Source organism: Pristiophorus japonicus, chromosome 7 (assembly GCF_044704955.1).
Source record: "Pristiophorus japonicus isolate sPriJap1 chromosome 7, sPriJap1.hap1, whole genome shotgun sequence".
Lineage (NCBI taxonomy): Eukaryota > Metazoa > Chordata > Chondrichthyes > Pristiophoridae > Pristiophorus > Pristiophorus japonicus.
The window spans coordinates 505,868-519,083 of NC_091983.1; the positions used below are offsets into that span (position 1 = coordinate 505,868).

A 13,216-nucleotide genomic window follows, 5' to 3' on the forward strand; every position below is an offset into this window, starting at 1 on the left:
TCATTCTTCTAAATTCCATTGAATATAAGCCCAGTCGATTCAGTCTTTCATCATATGTCAGTACTGCCATTCTGGGAATCAGTCTGGTGAACCTTCGCTGCACTCCCTCAATAGCAAGAATGTCCTTCCTCAGATTTGTAGACCAAAGCTGAACACAATATTCCAGGTGTTGCCTCACCAAGGCCCTGTACAAATGCAGTAAGATCTCCCTGCTCCTATACTCAAATCCTCTCACCAACATGCCATTTGCCTTCACTGCCTGCTGTACCTGCATGCCAACTTTCAATGACTGATGTACCATGACACCCAGGTCTCATTGCACCTCCCCTTTTCCGAATCTGTCACCATTCAGATAATAATCTGCTTTCCTGTTTTTAACCACTGAAGTGGATAACCTCACATTTATCTGCATTATACTGCATCTGCCATATATTTGCTCATGCACCTAACCTGTCCAAGTCACCCTGCAGCCTCTTAGCATCCTCCTCACATCTCACACTGCCACCCAGCTTAGTCATCTGCAAACTTGGAGATATTACATTCAATTCCTTCATTTAAATCATTAATGTATATTGTAAATAGCTGGGGTCCCAGCACTGAACCTTGCGGTATCCCACTAGTCACTGCCTGCTATTCTGAAAAGGACCCGTTTATTCCTACTCTTTGCTTCCTGTCTGCCAACCAGTTCTCTATCCACGTCAATACATTACCCCAATACCATGTGCTTTAATTTTGCACACTAATCTCTTGTGTGGGACTTTGTCAAAAGCCTTTTGAAAATCTAAATACACCACATTCACTGGCTCCCCTTTGTCCACTCTACTAGTTACATCCTCAAAAAATTCTAGAAGATTTGTCGAGCATGATTTCCCTTTCATAAATCAATGCTGACTTGGACCGATCCTGTCACTGCTTTCCAAATGTGCAGCTATTGCATCTTTAATAATTGATTGCAACATTTTCCCCACCACCGATGTCAGGCTGACCAGTCTCTAATTCCTTTTTTTCTCTCTCCCCCCTCTTTTAAAAAGTGGGGTTACATTAGCTACCCTCCAGTCCATAGGAACTGATCCAGAGTCTATAGAATGTTGGAAAATGACCACCAATGCATCCACTATTTCTAGGGCCACTTCCTTAAATAGTCTGGAATGCAGACTATCAGGCCCTGGGGACTTATCGGCCTTCAATCCCATCAATTTTTCTAACTCAATTTGCTGGCTAATAAGGATTTCCTTTAGTTCCTCCTTCTCGCTGGACCCTTGGTCCCCTAGTATTTCCGGAAGGTTTTTTGTGTCTTCCTTAGTGAAGACAGAACCAAAGTATTTGGTCTGCCATTTCTTTGTTGCGCATTATAAATTCACGTGATTCTGACTGCAAGTCACCTACATTTGTCTTCACTAATCTTTTTCTCCATGTATTTGTGGGAGCTTTTACAGTCAGTTTTTATGTTCCCTGCAAGCTTACTCTCATATTCTATTATCCCCCTCCTAATTATACCCTTTGTCCTCCTCTGCTGAATTCTAAATTTCTCCCAGTCCTCAGGTTTGCTGCTTTTTCTGGCCAATTTATATGCCTCTTCCTTGGATTTAACACTATCCTTAATTTCCCTTGTTAGCCACGGTTGAGCCACCTTCCCCGTTTTATTTTTACTCCAGACAGGGATGTACAATTGTTGAAGTTCATCCATGTGATCTTTAAATGTTTGCCATTGCCTATCCACTGTCAACCCTTTAAGTATCATTCGCCAGTCTATTCTAGCCAATTCACATCTCATACCATCGAAGTTACCTTTCCTTAAGTTCAGGTCCCTTGTTTCTGAATTAACTTTGTCACTCTCCATCTTAATAAATAATTCTACCATATTATGGTCACTCTTCCCCAAGGGTCCTCGCACAACAAGATTGCTAATTAGTCCTTTCTCATTACACATCACCCAGTCTAGGATGGCCAGCTCTCCAGTTGGTTCTTCGACATATTGGTCAAGAAAACCATCCCTAATACACTCCAGGAAATCCTCCTCCACCGTATTACTACCAGTTTGGTTAGCCCAATCTATATGTAGATTAAAGTCACCCATGATAACTGCTGTTCCTTTATTGCACACATCCCTTATTTCCTGTTTGATGCGCTCCCCAACCTCACTACTACTGTTTGGTGGTCTGTACACAACTCCCACTCGCGTTTTCTGTCCTTTAGTGTTCCGCAGCTCCACCCATACCGATTCCACATCATCCAAGCTAATGTCCCTCCTTACTATTGCGTTAATCTCCTCTTTAACCAGCAACGCTACCCCACCTCCTTTTCCTTTGTCTATCTTTCCTGAATATTGAATACCCTTGGATGTTGAGTTTCCAGCCATATTGGAGGATTAATTAGCATGGTCCTGGATCACGTGCTCAAGTGTCTGTTGCGGGACTCATACCCACGACCAATGTTTCCGGTAATTGTTTTGGGTGTGTGGCCCCTTTAACGGCTGTGCGTTCCATTCAGTTTCTCGCACAAGCGCGTTTATTCCGATTGTAAAGCCGTTGAGTGACCGTGCAGCTTAACTGAAGCATTGTCCACGAATACCTGACTCCGAGGCGAGAGTGCTATCCACTGAGCCACGACTGACTTTGCCAGATAATGCACAAAATATCCTTGCACAGAAGTAAAGCTCTCACCTGTTCTGTTCAGGCTTAAAACTCAATTTGAACCAAAATGTGGCAAGTAAATTGATTTCAAATCCTTGTTGCGAGGTTTTTTTTGCAAGACCAATAGATTTTTAGCTTCTACAATAATATATTCTCAAGGCACTCTGTCTTCGAGGTGCGTTCTGTCACTCAGTCTTTGGTTCCATTTTATATTTGTTGAATCTCCAAAGGTAGCATGTCTATTTTATTTTTAACAATTTGAACTTGGTTGTTTTTAAATTGCCAGTCAAGATCTCTCCCATCTTCCACTCTCCGTAAATTTGAGCTCATGCAAAACTCTGCTGCCTGTGTCCTAACTCGTACGGGGCCCAGAAGAGCTGAGGGCCCAGGGACAGCACGGGGCCAGCCCACACTGCGATAAGTGTGCGCACTAGGTCCGTGCACCAGAGCAGATCTTCAGTCATCCTGATTCAACCCTTGCCACTGGATAAAGGCCTAGCTCTGTCGATCCCGTGTGGTGGCTGATGTGCAACGGTCACCACACGTTAAAAAAATCCACACACAGGCATCTTCCACCCCCTCAACTGGAGTTCATGACTGGAACATCGGGTCCTTCATTGAAACATCTGTGAACTCATGTGGAAGCCAGTCATCCTCGTTCAAGGGACCAACGATGATGATGAACTCACACCAAGTCCCGCTCACCCGTCACCCCTGTGGTCGCTGACCTACATTGGCTCCCAGTCCGGCAACACCTTGATTTTAAAATTCTCATCCTTGTTTTCCAATCCCTCCATGGCTTCGCCTCTCCCTATCTCTATTGCAGGGATATGGGGAAAGAGCAGGGAAGTGGGACTAACTGAATTGCTGTTTGAAAGAGCAGGCGCAGACTCGATGGGCCAAATGGCCGCCCTCCCAGCTGTACTATTCTATAATTACAACAGTGATGACACAGGCACTTCATTGGCTGTAAAACGTGTTGGGATGTCCTGAGGTTGTGAGAGATGTGATATAACTGCACGTTCTTTCTTTCAAAGCTCTCCGTATTCCACAGATGTAAAAATACTTGTCTGAATAAGACCATATATTCATGATAGCAGACTCTCCACAAAAGCCAAACGTCCTGAATTTGTTCTGTCTTTCAAGACAAGTGCTTAAAATTAAGCATAATCTATACTTTCTGATTTGTTTAAATTAAATTTATCTGGGGATCAAGTCTCTCAAATGACACCTCTTCCCTCACGCCCCCCACCACCCCGGCCTCAAAAACGTACCACCAGGTTTGAGCTTTAACAGTTGGATTCCACCTTCAGGCTTGTCTGGACTTGTGTACTTTGTCCTCCAGTCCAACTGAATGGATGTTGTGCATCTCAGTACTTCAGACTCAGAGCCGTGTAACTACATGCTTTCACAGGTCAGGGCTGTCCCGGAATTGTCTAACGGTCAGCTGTTGCTGGTTTCCGAGGTTGAACTGGATGAAGGTGTGCAGGTCTGGGTGTCATCACTCCGCCGCTGGGAGTGATCGCAGGAGCAGCATTCTGGAATAAGTAAGCGAGTGAGTATTCAACAATTAGCAATTAAACACGCAGCTAGAAACACCCCCATTGGCTCCTACAACTGGTGTTGGTTTGTTGGTGTACACATCATAACATAAGAAATAGGAGCAGGAGTAAGCCACCTGGCCCCCCTTGAGCCTGCTCCGCCATTTAATAAGATCTTGGCAGATCTGATCATGGGCTCAGCTCCACTTACCCGCCCGCTCCCCGTAACCCTTAATTCCCTTATTGGTTAAAAATCTATCTATCTGTGACTTGAATACATTCAATGAGCTAGCCTCAACTGCTTCCCTGGGCAGGGAATTCCACAGATTCACAACCCTCTGGGAGAAGAAATTGGTTCCCCCGTATTTTGAGGCTGTGCCCCCTAGTTCTAGTCTCCCCGACCAGTGGAAACAACCTCTCTGCCTCTATCTTGTCTATCCCTTTCATTATTTTAAATGTTTCTATAAGATCACCCCTCATCCTTCTGAACTCCAACGAGTAAAGACCTTATCCCCTTATGGTTTAAGAAACTGTCTATTTCTGGCTTAAATTTATTCAATGTCCCAGCTTCCACAGCTCTCTGAGGCAGCGAATTCCACAGATTCACAACCCTCAGAGAAGAAATTTCTCCTCATCTCAGCTTTGGTGTGTATTAGCTGGTGAGAACACATTGGTGTGTGTGCGAGTGTACGTGTGTTGGTCCATGTGCTGGTGTGTACATTTGTGAGTGTGTGAGGGTGTCGGTGGGGGTGTGTGAGGGTGTCGGTGGGGGTGTGTGTCGGTGTGTGAGGGTGTCGGTGGGGGTGTGTGTGTGTGTCGGTGGGGGGGTGTGTCGGTGTGTGTATGTGTCGGGGGGCAGGGTGGGGGTGTGTGTGTGTGTCGGTGGGGGTGTGTGTGTGTGTCGGTGGGGGTGGGGGTGTGTCGGTGGGGGTGTGTCGGTGGGGGTGGGGGGGTGTGTCGGTGTGTGTATGTGTCGGGGGGCAGGGTGGGGGTGTGTGTGTGTGTCGGTGGGGGTGTGTGTGTGTCGGTGGGGGTGTGTGTGTGTCGGGGGGTGTGTGTGTGTGTCGGTGGGGGTGTGTGTGTGTGTCGGTGGGGGTGTGTGTGTGTGTCGGGGGGTGTGTGTGTGTCTGTCGGTGGGGGTGTGTGTGTGTGTCGGGGGGGGTGTGTGTGTCAGTGGGGGTGTGTGTGTGTGTGTCAGTGGGGGTGTGTGTGTGTGTGTGTCAGTGGGGGTGTGTGTGTCAGTGGGGGTGTGTGTGTGTGTCGGGGGGTGGGGTGTGTGTCAGTGGGGGTGTGTGTGTCAGTGGGGGTGTGTGTGTGTCAGTGGGGGTGTGTGTGTCAGTGGGGGTGTGTGTGTCAGTGGGGGTGTGTGTGTCAGTGGGGGTGTGTGTGTGTGTGTCAGTGGGGGTGTGTGTGTGTCAGTGGGGGTGTGTGTGTGTCAGTGGGGGTGTGTGTGTGTCGGTGGGGGTGTGTGTGTGTGTCGGTGGGGGTGTGTGTGTGTCGGTGGGGGTGTGTGTGTGTCGGTGGGGGTGTGTGTGTGTCGGTGGGGGTGTGTGTGTGTCGGGGGGTGTGTGTGTGTCTGTCGGTGGGGGTGTGTGTGTGTGTCGGGGGGGGGGTGTGTGTCGGTGGGGGTGTGTGTGTGTGTCGGGGGGTGTGTGTGTGTCAGTGGGGGTGTGTGTGTCAGTGGGGGTGTGTGTGTGTGTGTCAGTGGGGGTGTGTGTGTCAGTGGGGGTGTGTGTGTGTGTGTCAGTGGGGGTGTGTGTGTGTCAGTGGGGGTGTGTGTGTGTCAGTGGGGGTGTGTGTGTGTCAGTGGGGGTGTGTGTGTGTCAGTGGGGGTGTGTGTGTCAGTGGGGGTGTGTGTGTGTCAGTGGGGGTGTGTGTGTGTCAGTGGGGGTGTGTGTGTGTCAGTGGGGGTGTGTGTGTCAGTGGGGGTGTGTGTGTCAGTGGGGGTGTGTGTGTGTGTGTCAGTGGGGGTGTGTGTGTCAGTGGGGGTGTGTGTGTGTGTGTCAGTGGGGGTGTGTGTGTGTCAGTGGGGGTGTGTGTGTGTCAGTGGGGGTGTGTGTGTGTCAGTGGGGGTGTGTGTGTGTCAGTGGGGGTGTGTGTGTCAGTGGGGGTGTGTGTGTGTCAGTGGGGGTGTGTGTGTGTCAGTGGGGGTGTGTGTGTGTCAGTGGGGGTGTGTGTGTGTCAGTGGGGGTGTGTGTGTGTCGGTGGGGGTGTGTGTGTGTCGGTGGGGGTGTGTGTGTGTCGGTGGGGGTGTGTGTGTGTGTCGGGGGGTGTGTGTGTGTCTGTCGGTGGGGGTGTGTGTGTGTGTCGGGGGGGGTGTGTGTGTCAGTGGGGGTGTGTGTGTGTGTGTCAGTGGGGGTGTGTGTGTGTGTGTGTCAGTGGGGGTGTGTGTGTCAGTGGGGGTGTGTGTGTGTCAGTGGGGGTGTGTGTGTGTCAGTGGGGGTGTGTGTGTGTGTCAGTGGGGGTGTGTGTGTGTGTGTCAGTGGGGGTGTGTGTGTGTCAGTGGGGGTGTGTGTGTGTGTGTCAGTGGGGGTGTGTGTGTGTCAGTGGGGGTGTGTGTGTGTCGGTGGGGGTGTGTGTGTGTCGGTGGGGGTGTGTGTGTGTCGGTGGGGGTGTGTGTGTGTCGGTGGGGGTGTGTGTGTGTGTCGGGGGGTGGGGTGTGTGTGTGTCGGGGGGGGTGTGTGTGTGTGTCGGGGGGTGGGGTGTGTGTGTGTCGGGGGGTGGGGTGTGTGTGTGTCGGGGGGTGGGGGTGTGTGTGTCAGTGGGGGTGTGTGTGTGTCTGTCGGTGGGGGTGTCGGTGTGTGTGTGTCGGGGGGTGGGGTGTGTGTGTGTCGGGGGGTGGGGTGTGTGTGTGTCGGGGGGTGGGGTGTGTGTGTGTCAGTGGGGGTGTGTGTGTGTGTCAGTGGGGGTGTGTGTGTGTGTCGGTGGGGGTGTGTGTGTGTCGGTGGGGGTGTGGGTGTGTCTGTGGGTGTGTGTGTGTGGGGGTGGGGTGTGTGTGTGCGTGTGTGTCGGGGGGTGGGGTGTGTGTGTGCGTGTGTGTGTCGGGGTGGGTGTGTCTCTCGGGGGGTGGGGTGTGTGTGTCGGGGGGGGTGTCTCTGTGTGTGTGTGTGTGTGTGTGTGTGTGGGGGGTGGTGTGTGTGTGTGTGTGTGTGTCGGGGGGGTGTCTGTGTGTGTGTGTGTGTGTGGGGGGTGGTGTGTGTGTGTGTGTGTGTGTGTCGGGGGGGTGTCTGTGTGTGTGTGTCGGGGGGGTGTCTGTGTGTGTGTGTGTGTGTGTGTGTGTGTGGGGGGTGGTGTGTGTGTCGGGGGGGTGTCTGTGTGTGTGTGTGTGTGTGGGGGGTGGTGTGTGTGTGTGTGTGTGTGTGTCGGGGGGGTGTCTGTGTGTGTGTGTCGGGGGGGTGTCTGTGTGTGTGTGTGTGTGTGTGTGTGTGGGGGGTGGTGTGTGTGTCGGGGGGGTGTCTGTGTGTGTCGGGTGGGGGATGGTGTGTGTGTCGGGGAGGAGGTCTGTGTGTGTGTGTCTGTCGGAGGGGGGGTGCAAACATCTGAGGTCAGAATGAGGCCTATGGGTGACGCTGGGTCACCTGGTTGAAGGGCTGAGGACTGCTGGCCCCTGTAGATCTCAGCAACAGGGGAGGGGAGGGAATATTGGAGGGGAGGCACGAAGATTGTTTCTGAAAAGAAACATGGGCTTAATTCATGAAATATTCCTGAGCACAGCTGCTAAACTACAGAACTGGGTCAAGGAGCTGTGCAGCGACACCAAGGCTGTGAATAGCATGCGGGGACTACATGACCCCAACCTGTCCTTTGGTGACAGGAACACAATAAATATTTGACAGCAGTTGTGCAAACTGAAAGGAATAATGTGGTGTGTCGGCATTGAGGCCAAGCATTTAAACCAAGTTCGAGCTTCATTCTCACACACGCTGTAAAAACTCTTGTGATTTTCAGGTTACATGTCAATAGGTAGCTGTCATTTATAATAAATAATCCTCTTACATTTGATCATTCACACTGATAACTTTAGCAAAGCAGGGATGACACTATCTCATAAGATTTTGTTTAACTCTGGTTCAAACTGACATTTCTGGTTCACTTGATATGGCCCAAAGTAATTAATTTCAGTTTCTGTATCATAATGAGGACACATGTCCCCTACTGACAGGATAATAAACTGAGAAATATACCCTGCAGGGGAGATAGCTGCCAACGTGTGGAGGTAGACTGTGCAGACACAGATCTAATCCAGCACCCTTGGTCAGCTGGCTGACGACAAGTGCATTCGCACTGTAACCGAAAAGGAAATAAAGTGGATTCATTATGAAGAATACTTCACTCAAAATTCAAATCCTCAGTCAAGAGACTGCAGCACAAAATCTAGGCCGACACTCTTGGTGCAGTACTGAGGGAGTGCTGCACTGTCGGAGGGGCAGTACTGAGGGAGCGCTGCACTGTTGGAGGGACAGTACTGAGGGAGTGCTGCACTGTCGGAGGGGCAGTACTGAGGGAGCGCTGCACTGTTGGAGGGACAGTACTGAGGGAGCGCTGCACTGTCGTAGGGCCAGTACTGAGGGATCACCGCACTGTCGGAGGGGCAGTACTGAGGGAGCGCCGCACTGTCGGAGGGGCAGTACTGAGGGAGCGCTGCACTGTCGGAGGGGCAGTACTGAGGGAGCGCTGCACTGTCGGAGGGGCAGTACTGAGGGAGCGGCACACTGTCGGAGGGGCAATACTGAGGGAGCGCTGCACTGTCGGAGGGGCAGTACTGAGGGAGCAGCGCACTGTCGTAGGGGCAGTACTGAGGGATCACCGCACTGTCGGAGGGGCAGTACTGAGGGAGCGCTGCACTGTCGGAGGGGCAGTACTGAGGGAGCAGCGCACTGTCGTAGGGGCAGTACTGAGGGAGTGTCATAGGGCCAGTACTGAGGGAGCGCCGCACTGTCGGATATTTCGAATCAGAGGTCAACTCGTTGCGGTTAGCTCCATGTTCCTGAAATATTTGTAGAACTTTTTATTTTCAGTTTTTACTACTGCTATTTAGATATATAAAAGTCACCCTGTGCGCCTTCAGTGGTGAGCTTCCTCGAGTTGTGAGCCACCTGTAATTGTGTCAGCCGTTTTCATATCCTGATATAATACCATGTTGCTACAAGCAAGTTTGAGTAGGATTGAGATCTGTGTCAGTGGTTTCACGTGGCTGCCATTGAACAGAGCAGGTGTAGTAATGTCAAACCAGTTCCCTTTTTTATTGCAGTGCTGTGTCTGTGGGGCAGGTTCAGCACCATTCTGCGGATTATCTGGCTCCTCTCTCTGTCCCTTTGCTGTTTTGCAGAATTTCCCACTGTTTCACCCACTTTTTTTTTTAAAGTGGAACTGTACAAAGGATTTGCACTGCACCTCCGTTTTGTACAGAAATCCACTTGGGGGAAAAATTGTGTGCAGTTCTGCCATTTTTTTTGCTGTGTACAGATTGTCTGCCGCGTTTCCAACATTACGACAGTGACTACCTTAAAAAAAAAAGTACTTAATTGACTGGGACATCCCGATAGGCTATAGAAACGCAAATCTTTCTTCCTTGCTGGAGTTGAACCCACAACCTTTCGTCTCGGAGGTGAGTGCTCCCAGAGAGGCGCAGATGACACCTGGGGCTGGAGATTCAGTCTCCTGCCACACCCCTCTTTGCCCCCCCGGAGGTGCAGTAAAGCAGTAGCGCCCGGGCGCCCAGCTTCCAGCGCCCTGCCGGGACATTCGGTGCGGGTATTGACAGGGGGCGCGGAGCATTACCGCCCGGGAGAGGCGAGCCGGTGTACAACGCCCCCTGGTTGCGACACCGGCTCGATGTTTGGATCGCGCACATCCCGTAGCGCCCCCTGTTGGGAACGCCTGTGGAAGCGGGCGCTCCAAGCTGTAGCGGCCAGTCAGGGAAGTAATGCTGACCTCCGCTCAGTGTGATTGTATTTTGTGTGAATTATGTTGTGGTGGCGTATTGAGAGTGTTTGTTTTTAGTGGGGTTTTTTTGTCAGGTTTTTTGTTCCCCCCCCCCCCCCAGGCCTCTTTCTGAGTGCCCCGTGGGATTTTCCCTTGCTCAGCCGGCCTCGCGCCCGACAGAGGTGTGCAACACCTCCCTTAGCGTCCTGCTCCAAACTACGAGCCCAGCTGATGAATCTTGTGGCGGCTGACACAAACCATTTACCGACGCAAAATTTACCGCCCCAACTAAGGCCCGACCGAATTTCCCCAACCGCCCCCCCCCCCCCCACAACTCTCTCTCTCCAGTGAAGGGTTGCGACCGTTCTACAGTCTCATTCACAATATGCTGCCTGCTGACTGGCAATGGAAACCTCACGGGGAACTGAGGGACAATTAACGGACAGACTGTGCAGACAGAAACTCCGGTATTGGGAGTTTCCTTTCGTGCTTTATACCCGGTGACCTGGCACTGGTGTGTGGAGTTCACCTTTACGCCACAATAGGAATTTTGCCTTGATGAAACATAGGGGCTCCTCGCTCCCCAGACGAGGGACTGTGTCCCCGGGCAAACAATGTCCGCAGTTCACGAAACTCGTCCCTGAATATGCGCAGGTTCAAATCAGGAGCCGGGTGACCCTGAGCTGCCCTGCGATTGGTTAATAAGATGGGCGAGGCGGGTTGGGATTGGTGGGAAGGTTGTCAATCTCCTGTTTTGAACCAGTACAAGAGGTGGACTCACTGAGCGACTTTAATTTATGCTGAGCGTGAGATGGAGCTGCTCAGTGTCCAGGCCAACATCCCCAGCATCGAAGCACTGACCACACTTGATCAGCTCCGCTGGGCAGGTCACATTGTCCGCATGCCTGACGCAAGACTCCAAAAGCAAGCGCTCTACTCGGAACTCCTTCACGGCAATTGAGCCCCAGGTGGGCAGAGGAAACGTTACAAGGACACCCTCAAAGCCTCCCTGATAAAGTGCAACATCCCCACTGACACCTGGGAGTCCCTGGCCAAAGACCGCCCTAAGTGGAGGAAGTGCATCCGGGAGGGCGCTGAGCACCTCGAGTCTCATCGCCGAGAGCATGCAGAAATCAAGTGCAGGCAGCGGAAGGAGCGTGCGGCAAACCAGTCCCACCCACCCTAGGGGAAGGGGCCGCGGACGGTGAGGGTCAGTGTTGGGGGAGGGGGAGGGGGAGGGTCCGCGGACGGTGAGGGTCCGCGTTGGGGAAGGGGGAGGGGCCGCGGACGGTGAGGGTCAGTGTTGGGGGAGGGGAGAGGCCACGGGCAGTGAGGGTCAGTGTTCGGGGAGGGGGAGGGGCGGTGCCGCGGGCGGTGAGGGTCAGTGTTGGGGGAGGGGAGAGGCCACGGGCAGTGAGGGTCAGTGTTCGGGGAGGGGAGGGGCGGTGCCGCGGGCGGTGAGGGTCAGTGTTGGGGGAGGGGAGGGACAGCAGGGAAACTCCTCTGTAATTACCGCAATCGGGCGGTGAGGGTCAGTGTTGGGGGAGGGGGAGGGGCCGCGGACGGTGAGGGTCAGTGTTGGGGGGTTCGTATCCCGGTGCACACATTGTATTGGGTCTGTGGTGGATCCGTTGGTCAGGATCACAACTTGTGTGTCGTCATGAACCGCGACGAACTTTTGATGGCAGCTGAATTTGAGAAGGACACTCTATAATCCCTCACGGTTGACAGAGTCGAAGGCCTTTGTGAGGTCAAAGAAGGCCATGTGCAGAGGTTGATGCTGCTCCCTACATTTTTCTTGAATTTGACACGCGATGAAGATCAGGTCCGCTGTGCCCCTTAGTGGGCGGAATCCACATTGCGACTCTGGGAGCTCTTCAGCCAATGGGAGAAGGCGATTGCGGAGGATTCTTGCAATGACTTTCCGTGGTAGACAGCAGGGAAACTCCTCTGTAATTACCGCAATCGGACTTGTCACCTTTCTTGAAGCTGGTCACGATTACAGCGTCTCTGCGATCCCTTGGCATACTCTCCTCCTTCCAAATAAGAGAAATGAGTGAATGGATTCACACTGTAGAAAATAGTTATTGGACTCAAAATGAGGTTATTGTAAGAAATAGTTATTGTAAGAAATAGCTATTGGATCCAAAAATTCTTAAAGGACAGAAATTATAAAATGCAGCCGTGAACAGATAACAAGAATGTCCGCAAGGTCAGATAACAAACACGGGATTCTGAAGAAAACCTGATAACCAGACAGTGAGGAGCCCACAAGTCAGAAAATGTCCTTCGAAAAAACATAAGACATTTTCCCAGAAAGATAAGAGAAAACTCCCCGTCAGTGAGGCAGGAAGGAACAATTAGATCATGGATGAGGGACACATGAATAACTTAACACCCCAACAGCTCAAGGAAGGGACCAGGAGAAACGGCTGCTGCTGCAGGCTGCAGAGAACTGCTGACCCGAGACCTCCGCGCTGTCTCATCTTCTGTCTGTCCGTCTCAGCTGTCTCGTCTATCTGTCTGTCTGTCTTATCGTCTGTCTGTCTTAGAAACATAGAAAATAGGTGCAGGAGCAGGCCATTCAGCCCTTCTAGCCTGCACCGCCATTCAATGAGTTCATGGCTGAACATGAAACTTCAGTACCCCCTTCCTGCTTTCTCGCCATACCCCTTGATCTCCCTAGTAGTAAGGACTTCATCTAACTCCCTTTTGAATATATTTAGTGAATTGGCCTCAACTACTTTCTGTGGTAGAGAATTCCACAGGTTCACCACTCTCTGGGTGAAGAAGTTTTTCCTTATCTCGGTCCTAAATGGCTTACCCCTTATCCTTAGACTGTGACCCCTGGTTCTGGACTTCCCCAACATTGGGAACATTCTTCCTGCATCTAACCTGTCCAAACCCGTCAGAATTTTAAACGTTTCTATGAGGTCCCCTCTCACTCTTCTGAACTCCAGTGAATACAAGCCCAGTTGATCCAGTCTTTCTTGATAGGTCAGTCCCACCATCCCGGGAATCAGTCTGGTGAATCTTCGCTGCACTCCCTCAATAGCAAGAATGTCCTTCCTCAAGTTAGGAGACCAAAACTGTACACAATACTCCAGGTGTGGCCTC

General features: G+C 51.6%; 1 protein-coding gene across 1 annotated transcript in view; it reads left to right on the forward strand.

Moving 5' to 3' along the window:
- The first annotated feature begins 4,103 nt into the window (after positions 1-4,103).
- tbce (tubulin folding cofactor E) overlaps positions 4,104-13,216 on the forward strand; it is a 109,524-nt gene continuing 100,411 nt past the window's right edge. The window contains exon 1 of the mRNA XM_070884653.1: positions 4,104-4,188. The gene's annotated coding sequence lies outside the window, so the exon portion shown is untranslated. The remainder of the gene's footprint in view (positions 4,189-13,216) is intronic.